Raw genomic sequence first — 12237 nt, forward strand, 5'->3', positions numbered from 1 at the left:
CACTAAAATTCTGAATTTAAAAAGTGAGGCGATTTAAAAATGGAATAGCAGCAAGATTTGTTTTTGTTCTTTACATCTAAAATTAAAAACTAGTCGCCTCTAAATATTTTTCATTGGGTTTTAAAATTGTTTGTTTTTTTATTTTATTTGAAAAGTTAATTTAGCGCCGCCAAGCTTTAACAAGTGAAACTACAGGGGGAAATGACATATTGGAATTATTTGCTTTTCCGTTTGTTTATTCTACTAATATTATAAATGCGAAAGTTTATGAGGGTGTATGTGTGTGTATGTTTATTATTTTTTCACGCAAAATCTACTGGACGGTTTGTCATGACATTCGATACACAGTTATAATATAACTTGAAATAACACGGAGCGATGCCCCGGGGCCCAGGTATAATATATATAGTAGTATTTTCATGTAACCAGTCCAAAATTACCCGGTTGGGCTGACCCTATGCTCCACTGTCCTAATCTGTTCTTATCAGCAAAGGCAAGCAAGCTATGGTGCCTTGGCCCGCATCCAGCCACATCAATCAGACACTTCATCCCCCCAGGGGTGGGCAAGTTGGGCGAATGCCCAGGGTGCTAGATACAAAAGAGCGACTTAGGTTTGCAAAAATGGCGGCAACACTAGCGATCCTTTTAGTTTCTTTTTTAAGTCGCAATAGTGGCTGTTGCAAGTGACTGTCAGTGACCAATGATATGGGCTCTGAGTCAAAGGGTAACATAGTTTATAATTTTAAAAACTTAACCAAATACATTGTGGGATGTGATATTAGTTGCCTAAAATAAAGGCAATTTGCTCATTTAAAAGGTTAGTCAGGTCAGTCAGTTTTCTTGGAGAAATGCGAAGATAATGCTAAAAAATATTATTAAAGATAAAAGCTAACGCTATTAGCCACAATTTTTTCCAAATTTTACCTACGGCGCTTGTAGTGATGGAACCGGCACTGCATCCTCCGTCCTCCATATCTTATAACCTCGATGCGATCATGAGACCCGATCGAGCCTCGCAAATTTCCTCCCTGATCGATCAGATCTGATGACCTGTGCCAATGTGAGCGGGAGACATTCGTTAAAACGGATTTACTAAATCAAATTTGTGATGAAATGTGTTTCTTCAATAAGAATTAAAGAAAGAACAAGCATAGCTTTTCTACAATAATAATTTCCTTAACACATGGATGGATGGATTAAATAAATTTGACATTTGTATGACATTTCGTTCTTATTTCAATCTGCGATTTAATATACTTTCACTATATATATAATGAAAGTACTTACACGAACGTGTTGTTTCAAATAAGAGTACCTATGTGCTTATAACAAATTGAAAATAGATAAAAAATAGGTCCATAAAAAACGGTCTCACATTATGGAACTAAAACTCATTAAAATCGCCTACAGTGATACGCATCCTTAGCATGAGACCGACTCGCACTTGGCACATCTCCAGAGTTCGCGACAGTTGGGCCCAATCTCAGACACGTAGTGCAATAGTGCATAGCAATAAATATTTATTGAGCTAATCTTGTTGGACATATGTCATCTTGGTTTATGTGTATTTGATAACGTGTAGCAGCGTTCATGACTGTTATTACATTGCTCGATTAACTGTGATCATTTACTATTATGCTAATTTGATGCAGAGATTTAATTCCTAATCAAAATGTACATTTTGAAAATAAAAACGAATAAGGAGTATCCTTTTACTTCCATATCCGTACCCCATGGTCAGTTTATTTTTTTCAATTAATTTATTTGAAAATTATTCAGATTACTTCATCACTCATAAATTATAAACTTGATAGTTCACAAGTTAAAGAAAGAATGATTAATAATCTCAGAACATAAAACTGGTTAGTTATGAAAAGTTGTAAGTTTGAAACTTATAAAATTTTCCACTAGTTACCATAAGTTGTTAGTTCGTGGGCATTGTAAACATGCCTAGTTTAAAGTGATTCCCTTGTATTTTTTTAAGAATTAAAAGACCAGTCTAGCGGAAATGAAGTTAGAAATATGTAGTAATGGTATTAATAAGTTAGGCTGCTTAAAACATCGATGAGGCAGTAGCAAAGCAAACTTATGTAGCTTACGACGTACTGTTACCAAAAGACAAATGTTAAGCATAAGACATAATATGAGAATATTATGTCCGTGAGTTGTTTCCCTGAAATATGAGATGTACATACTGTTTCGTTTCAATTTGTATGATATATCGCGAGGGATGGGGCGACTGCCGACCAAGGGTAAGGATTTATCAATAAATCTGATATCAAATGTAAAAAGAATTGGCTTGTAGTTCTGTCGTCGAGTCACGTCCACCGCCGAGCAAGTAGGCGTTGCGTAACTACGTCTACGGGTGTAAACCCGACCGACTTCGAAAGGCCCGTTTAAATTATTCATTCTGTGTATCGTAAAATAATATTTAAATTCGCCCTGTGAGAGTGTGCGATGCAGTTTTCTTTATTTCCTTTTTTAAAGAATGCGATTGAAATAGTTATACAAATTAATAAGTTTAAATAGCGTTTCATTACGCCGCAATAATGGTAAAGTATGTGTTTGTATATAGTTAGGAATAATTAGATACCTGAGTATTAGTCGGTTGGTTGGTAAACTCTTTATTGCACAAAGATAACACATACAAAAAAAACAATAAAAGAAAAGAGACGCGTACAAAGGTAGACTTATCCCAGAAAGGGATTTATTCCAGTTGATCAAGTGATTGAAAGGAATTGTTTCTTTTCAAATACTTAGCTGACTGGAAGCAAGAAAGAAAGATTTAGGGCAAACTAGTTATGAAACGTACGGATCATTATATAACCGACAAATGAAATGTACGACTTTGTTTTAAAATAAAAAGGACAATAAAATAAATTAAAAGAAATATTTATTTCAGACGAAAGTCCATATTAGGAATACTTTTATACAGTATCATAAATTATAGTATACAAATAAAATTAATGAAATATGTAAATAATTATGGCGGATGGAATAATGCAGCTTCATATTACTTATTTAATTAGAATGCAAGAAATGCAAAGAGGTTATGTCTTATACAGCTTTGTTTCTGTTTTCGCATTCAAATTGCATTAATTTAGTTTCAGTTTGGATTTTATTTAGTCAAAGAGTACGTCTGTCTGTTTGCAAATCCAAAGAGATTTACATAACAAACTAGCATCATGCCCCCGTTTCGCTCGGGTAAAACCATAATAAAAAAATTCCTTATGATTTCGTCTATCTCTGTGCCAAATATCATCAAATCGGGCCAGTAGTTTTGAGTTTATTCATTACAAACAAAAAAATATAAATATTTTCTCTTAATAATAATCTCTTAGTTATAATATTGTATGGATATGATTATATAATAATATTATATAAATTTACTCGGTATAGTTGGTCTTTGAAAAAATCCACACCATGAATAACAAGTTATAATAAATTTTAACAACCAATCAATAAATTTGACAGTAGAAAAAGATATTTCACTTTTTCTTTTGTCAAATTTCACTTACGGAACGTCTTTAAACTTACTTTTTACGGAAAATTACCGACATATAAATAAATAGTAGTATAAATATATATTTATATCTTGCATAAAGATATTAAAAAACTACAAAATTAAACAAAACCTGTAGTTTAAAATCATTATCTCGATTTAAATGTTTGAAAGTGATATAAAACTGAAATATTTGTTCTCACTCAAAAGTTGAATTAAAAAAGGAACAATGTTAAGGTCCGCGTTGAAGTGAAACGAAAAGAGTAAGGGAAATTTAGTAATTCTCCGTCGAGCGTCCGTCGGTTTGCCGAAACTATAGCCGGCGGATTTCAATCGGAATGCGCAAGTGCGCTCATTTTCCGTCGGCAAAACCGTTACGAGCTAGTTTCGCCATTTATTGGACTCTGCAATGCCTTCCACTAATGTAAGCATTTGGAGTACTTTTCTCTGCGTATATTTAAATTGGTTATTTAATTATTTTACGTAAATAAACTGAGATTGAGTTTTGTTTCTTTTTGACATTTTTTCGTAGAAAAGATTGTAATTATTAAATTTATTAAATTATTTCCTTTTGTGGTAGATAGTAGGCTCCTCATTTATTTATTTATTTTATATATATAGTCAGTGTACCTATTTTTTCTTTTAACACCAATTATTATACATGTACGTACAATACATGTATTTTTGCAAATAATTTTTTCTTTCTATCTACAGCCCGGTTATCAGACATATTTCAAAATTCCGTAATTTCAAATATTTCATCGGTAGCTGTTTATTTTTAAGACAAAACACTTTTAACAAAGACCTCGAGAGATTTTAATTATTTTTCTTTCCTCATGAAAAGAGTGATTTTTACTGCGGGTTCGGGGATAAATCGGGCCGGGCACAAAATTACCGGCTTATCCGGATAAGGCCACATTGAGCACCGCTGTCGCTTGTCCTAGCTTGACGATTTCTTTGTGTTACGACGAGGGCATCGGAAATCACGATAAATTTTGTAATAATTTACTTGACGCTGTCACAATTTATTATGCTTATATAGTGCTGGAAAATAGTAATATCAGAGAGACGGTGCTCGAATGCTGCCAAATTCAGGAGTAATTTTCATACGCAAAGAGCTAAATCTGATTTCGTGAAAGTTCCGTTTGAGAACTTTCTGCATGTATTCAGGAACAAATAGTAATATATTCATACCTTACTTATAATAGTGTTAAAATTATTAATAAAACAGAATTATTTATTCTATGTAGGTATTTTTAGAAAAGCTGAAATTACAATGGCTTTAATATCTATAAAATTATACCTAGTTAATTTTGAATGCTTTTTTAAGAATCTTGTTAACAATAATATTACTGAAATGAGAATAGTTTTCAATAGATAATACATCTCAAATTCGACTAAGAATTATACTATTATACAGATAAAATAACATTAAAGAAAAAAAAAAACAATTGAACTACTGAAACAGTCTCGCCTTACAAGATTGAACAGTAAGAAATCAAGCAATTATATTGCGTAGGTATTATCACACGGAGTCAATTAGGTTATTGCTGAGATGAAAGCGTCTCCAACTTAATTAGCTACTAATGTAATAACATGCCTAGGAGAATTCGCTCTCAAGTTACTCCACCCGGACTTACCTGGACAACTTTAGAATTTTATAGAAGTAATTTTATGAAATCTACACTAATATTATAAAGGAAATGTGTGTATATTTGTGTGAGGGGGTAATTTTCTCAGTCGATATCCAAAATTGAGTCACCTAAGTGACGCTACATTATTTCTGAGTGACAAGGATAGGTACTTATTATTCGGATATTCTCACGGGAGTGAAGCTCTGGGAAGCATTACGGAATATCGGGATTAATATGTAATACCTATGTATATTACAAGTTTTTATTTAGTTATACCTGTTCTAATGTTTCTGTCTCTTCTGCAATCTTCGTGCAATCTCGGCCGATGTTTCATTTCACCAATTACTTTTCTAACATGACTTCTGAGCGTATTGCGTCCACGAATATGATTGGAATTAGGACAGCTCTCAACATCAACCACTGACTGTTCAACAGTTTGTTCGTCTGTAATCAAATCTTGCAAGTTAAATTTCCCCTAATTTGTTGTCTTGTCCCACAGAGTCGACATTTTCTACGTTGCTTCAGTTTCTTCGAAAATGCATATTATGTTAAGCATGATCTGATGGTGCCCCCAGGATCGGTTCCCAATGAGAACTCCTCAACGGTTTACTACAAGGAAATGATTTCTTTGTCAAGCGTTAAAAGCAAGATTTTTTTCGCAGAAATGTGAATAACAAGAACATTTCAATTTGAGGCTTCGCACCATAAACCCATCTATCAACACTACCCTTGGAAATATCGATATCGTCGTCGGCAGTGTATGCCGAGCTTTATGTAAAGTAATTAGCGGGGCTCTTTAGCCCCCTTGATTGCATTTGACACGTTCCCCTCCCCCCGTAGCCCCCGCACCCAACAGGGGCATCCTGTTTCCGTATTCATTGGGCAACGCTAGGATAATATGCCTATTTATATTGTATTATATAGTAATTAATTAAGGGAATTCATATGTTTTTGGTAATGCTGGTCCGTGGTTCTATGTTGGAATATGCTGCGTTGATTTCATTCGAGTAATACAAAACGTGAGTTTGTTATTGAATGCATTAATTGATTTTAATGTACAGTGAAGCTATTATAGTTAGTTCATATATTGTGAAACTGAAATTCATTGTGGAATTTTAACTACCTGACAAATAGAAAAATAAACAATCAACATCAGCAAAATAATTATTAAAAAGCTGTAAAACTAAGAGTGGATTGCAGCAGTCATTTTTGACGTTAACATTAATCAGCGCAGAAAAATACAAAGTACGCACTTTTGTCTAAACTATAGTGGCGCGTAGGTTAAAGTTAATGTCAAAGTTGACAGCTAAGTTGGCAGCTGAAACCCACTCTAAAGTGTATTGATCGCCTACATATTTTTCACATTTGTTTTAAATGCAAAAGTAGCAATTATATTCACTTGTTATTAGATTATGCTTTTAGAATTAAGTCCGATAATTGTATTTTTACAAATTTTTGTGCAATAAATTTATTTTTGTACAATAAACAAACAAATAAATAAGTACAAATACGGCGGTACCCTTTAAGGTAATTGAATGTCATTATTTATCGACTTCACGAATGTACAATCTACGAACTTATTAATGCACAATTGTTTACCATTAGTCTGCAGACCGAACTCAGTGATTATTCTGTGAATGTAAATTACTCGGCTTAGTCCAGTGTGCAGTCGCGGACACGTTCCAGGACAAAGCTCGCAAACTATTCACAGACTTTTAAACTTTCACGTTTAAATTCAGTGGTGTAGGGAGAATAATGTGTGGCTGAATTTCATGCCCTTTATCTATCTAGATATGTAGGTAATTACGTACTTGCGAAAATCTAAGTCTAGCGCTCGATTCTCACGCAAACGGAGTACATTTCATTTCACTGCTTTGGCGCCAGGGTATGTGTACCAACAAGTGTATATCAAACTAACTAATCTAATGCTAATGTCTTCGGGCGAAACACTTCGTATAATTTATGATAGAACTTCACTCACTTTCTCCAATATTTGTAAAGGTTTAACACAGTTTCGGCTTTTACAGAAAATCAGAATCCAAAATCGAATACATATCATTCGATTAAATGTTTTAGATTGTGAATTTGCTGAATACCTTAAAAAATTGCAATTGTCATTGCCAATAGCCATTTTTTAAGATAAATAATTATTTTATTTTAATTTTTTAAATATTTTTTTTGGACTCGTGTCCACAATATACTTACGCAAGTAAAAATTATTATTGCTATAATTGAAGAGCATTTTAAAATTTCATAGGCAAAGGCATATGATAAAGAAGGAAAATGCATTTTATTAAAATACTTTATTACTTCCAAAACAGATTAAACAAGATCCAGAATTTCAATAGCAAAGAAAACTCGCAAAGCCAATCCATTTTCACGTTTTCTAAATCAACCCTACTTTAAACCCTCAATAGGCAAATAATAAATAATGGTAAACGGTTAACGTTTGTAACGAAGGGCACACCTTTTTCGCGTTTTCCCGCTTATTAATCTCTGTTTAAATTCCCAAGGGCTGCCCTCGGCCACATCGTAAGCCAATCGACACTTCTCAGCTGCTTCAGTTCACTCAGCTAAGCATGATTTTTTAAATAGATTCTTAGAATAACTTAAGTGGAATCAGCCACCACTCTAGAGCATTTTACTCATGTGAAATTTGTATTTTTTTCGTTTCACTGATTTTTGTATTGGGCATGGAATTTTTGAAAGGACAGAATTTGAGGAAGAGGAGGCATTTAAGATGAAAAACACTCTTTCCCAAATTTCAAGATTCTACGTTCAGCAATTCAATCAGCCAACGTCCACTTTTTTATATAATTACAGAATCTTGTCGTAAATATCATAAATATTTTTGTTTATAAATTTCCTCAGAGATACAGAACGACATGAAAAGTTAGCGTAACATTTCACTTTTGTAAGCTCGTGCTCCTCGCAGCCTATGATGTACCTACATATATAAGGTGGCATGTTCTACGGAAACTTTGTTTCTAAGAAGTTAACCACCCACACACCGCAAGAAATCTACCTGACTGTATATAAGTGTGTGCGAAAGATTAATATAAACAATGGCATTATGAAGAAATTTGACCTAAAAATGTTCTCTTTCAGGGGAAATTCGCAGAGATAAAATATGATTCATTCGGATTTTATTGAACAGTGTTCAACCAATGTTATAGACGAAGATCTAATGCTGAATCCTTATCCTTATAAACTCAAAAACGACTGCACGGATTTTCATGCGGTTTTCACCAATAGATAATGTGGTTACTGTGGAAGGTTTAGCTGTATAATTTATTATGTTTTGTATGCACGGGCCGCTAGTTACATATTAAATACTATTTTTTATTTCTGATAAGTCACAGGGCTCGTTGTAGAAATTATTTATTGAAACTCTCTCTCTCTCACACTCATTTAAATGTAAAGTTGTCACCCAAACATATGTTAAATTTAATTCTGTGCTACGAATAAACATTTTTTTATTCCTTCTTCTTTATAAGTCTTTGACTTAATTAAATATTTGACTATAAAATATTTTATTGTAGTATAATGAAACATTTTCTAGTAAGGCGTTAGCAAAATTTTAAAATTTAAGGTGTATTTGAAAATTTTGCAGTGAGATCTTTCACTAGCAGCAGGAAGTCGTCGGTTTATTTAAAACAGAAATCCGTTGTCGGTGGCTCCCTCATCAGCCGTCTGATAGAAAGCTAATTTACTGGCTTGTTTCGTATTTTAATTAAAAGGATTTGTAGATACAGATTCCCTTCAAAATGTTAGATTACTTTTATGGCCCCATTTGACAGACGAATACAGACAGAAGTTAATGATCAAAAATATAACTGTATGTAAAATGACAATACTATTTATTTTTAATATCATTACAATTCTCACAGAATGTTATATCTTTTGCACTCTGATTTCACTGGAATAACTGACTGAGGTACTTCTATAATGTAGAATAAGGATAAAAAAAAATCCATGGAATTATATTTTTATGCTTATTAGATGGATGACAGTATAGAGATGGAAAACAATGGACTGATTGGGTGGGACCACAGGATATTAAGGAGATGATTCAGAAAGTACGTCAAAGAGGGGCACAGCGTCGCCTGCCTCACTCCTCACTCACGCACGGACTTTAAAAAGAATATATCAGGTCAATTCGTACAAATAAAAAACAATATTAAATCACGCGAAAAGTCATCTTAGAAAAAATATATATGTCAATTTAAAGCCCCTCTGAATCGGGTGTTAAATAGTATAATTTTAACCAAGGTTTGAAAGGAATCCATTCCAATTAGGGCTATTTGTCCGAGTTGGAGTTGATGACTTTCAATCGTAACAAACATTCCAGTTTTCGTTTCGAAATAAGGAAATTAAAAAATAGTAGATTTTATAAAATAACTCACTACTATAAATAAAACCGAGTTTTATAATTTCGGTGCAGTTTATCCAAAAAATTATATATAGTCAATTTTAAAATATGTATGTCATTAGGGCAAGTCAAATAGGTACATGAAGAAAAAATCTATAAGGACCGGAATGGCGTTAGACGACGGTTATCGCGGTTCGTCAGGTGACGCGCAGATCTCAAACGGGTGACATCAGGTGACGCGCAGACCTCAAACGGGTGAACGTAAATTTAAACTGGCAACATACTGTATTATATGGTCGTTAAGATTACGAGCTTTCCTTTTGGCAGTGAATTCTAGAAATCCATTCTAATATAACCTTTTGGGTACTCTGTCTTCACACTATTTACTTGACTAATTAAAAAAGTTAATTATGTGTACGTAAGAATATCTAATTTGAAACAATGTCCTAGTTCCTTATTTAATTTCCCTTTTATTATAATAAATCGCTTAAAAAATTAACAAATGTATAAAGATTTAAAGATTTTCGGAAATAGAAGGTCTTATAAGGCGATATACTTATAGTCTTTTAGCCGGCTGTAAGTTGAACGAATATGTATAAGAGTTCTAAATTTTCTGGACAATTATTTATTTAAAACTTGTTATAGATATTTTAGTACTAATGAAGTAATTATCTGCCGTAGTAATTTAAAAAAAATGGTCATATGAACATACATAATCAACTAATACATATTTTTTTGCAGATATTGCTAAGTAAGTGCCTAAAATTTTAAAACACAATCTGTTTGAAGAATAGATAATAGAATAAAATGAATAATATATCGCTGGGTACACGTTTGAAGCCTACCTACCTATAAAATGAGAGCTACACTCGAATGGTTCATAAGTGCTCTTTTAAAATTCTCAAATAACTTAAAGTAGCGTTAGAGTGTTTACTGTGGCATGGAGGCCGCTCGTTTGTGTTCAATGAGTGCAGATCACTTGGCGGATTGTTTGCCGAACTAAGGACGCACTGGAGCCAAGTACCGGTCCGCCACATAGTTGCTTTTGGCTACTTCACATCCGTGCGCTGTAATTAAAGGAGTCTTTGATTTCTCCCGTCTGTTGTTTGATTACCGTTGATTAAATAAATTAAGGCATTTTTAATGAATGTTAATTCTAATACCTTTCTTAGTAATAATAAAAAAATATTCTCATCAAAACACAAATGTAAAATACGGCCAAAATCGCATGTGGTTATAACATGGACCTGTAACATGGAATAACAGTCATTTACACATTGCAGAATATATAAAATGACTTTATTGTGATGGAATTAACTACTATGGTATACTTAATTACAATTTCATTTCCCGAATGAAGTAATATTTTAGAAGACCTTCCTAAAGGAGCAGCTTTATTAATTTTAGTTTTGAGTCACTAGAAACTTGAATACAGAAGCACTTAAATGTTGATATTGGAGCTGAGCTCTAATATCCCAGCTGCTGGCTATTGCAGGCGACCTATTCTAAGAAACACTCAATTTCGCCTTCACAATTTAAAACTATAAAGCTTCTCGAATCAGTTCACTTTCTCGAAAGCTAAAAGCTTTTCTTTCTATTAGACAGTGATTGAATTGTAATAGGCTTTGTGTAACTAAACCATCAAATCTTTCACTTATATTTTTATCAGTGAAGGATATTTTACAGCGCTTATAACTGGCGATATTTATTTATTAACCTAAAAAAAATATGAAAAAGTTAATCAGAAAAAAAAACGGTTACTACGTATAAAATACATTTAAGAGTTTTGAACCGGAAAATTCACATTTGGTAACGGTATCGCGGTGGTTCGGCAATTATGGGACAATCGTCCGAATTATGACCATTATAAATTCCGTGTTCTCAGAGGAACAAAATAATTAGTGTATAGAAAATATAAATATGAAAATATTGCCATCCTGCCACCATGCCTGTTATGCTGCCATCTTTATTATACTTATTTTGGTTTAACTTGGCCGCAACCGCGTGATACTTTATTGAATTGTTATTGTTATTCTTGTGGTTGGACTACTCTATATATTTATCTAATTTATTTTCAAGTCGCTTTCGAAAAGGTTTACTTTTCATAAGAATTTAATTATCGAGAACGTTTTTCTATGCATTCATTTACTTGTGCCACTGGGAGAAAGATCCTTTTAATGCGTGCTTAAATCATTTTTATTAAGTTGAAAAGGTTGGATTTATGCGGGAGGCCGGTGCCTGTAATTTGCGAGAATCGTTGTAGAATTACGGGTCGGCCTGGAGGTGGCTCGCAGAGGCTTATGTCAACAATTACCATTATATAATGTTTTCTAATATGAGACCTTAGATTGTGAGACCTTTGTGAGATATTTGTGGGACCTAATAGAATGTTTATGCGTTTGAATCATACTTAAATTTATACATAAAATTTAAATATCTTAATACTAAAATTAAAAATTATTTAACCATGAAAACATAACATAGCATGAATATTAATAGCGCTATTTTTTTCTTTGTAGTATTTTGCCTTAACGAACACGAATAAAAAACTTTAACTGTTTATTTATTTTAGCTCATATCACATATGACTTTGCCTTGGACCGAGTTTAGTGGAAAAATCAGGGGGAGACCTTTGCTCAGCAGTGGGACATGTCATCAAAAGGTTAAAATATATCCGACTAGTAACTAGCTATTAAGTTCTGATTTTCTGTATCTGTATGTACGCACAT

This window comes from Plodia interpunctella, chromosome 6 (genome assembly GCF_027563975.2).
Source record: "Plodia interpunctella isolate USDA-ARS_2022_Savannah chromosome 6, ilPloInte3.2, whole genome shotgun sequence".
NCBI classification, from domain to species: Eukaryota; Metazoa; Arthropoda; class Insecta; order Lepidoptera; family Pyralidae; genus Plodia; species Plodia interpunctella.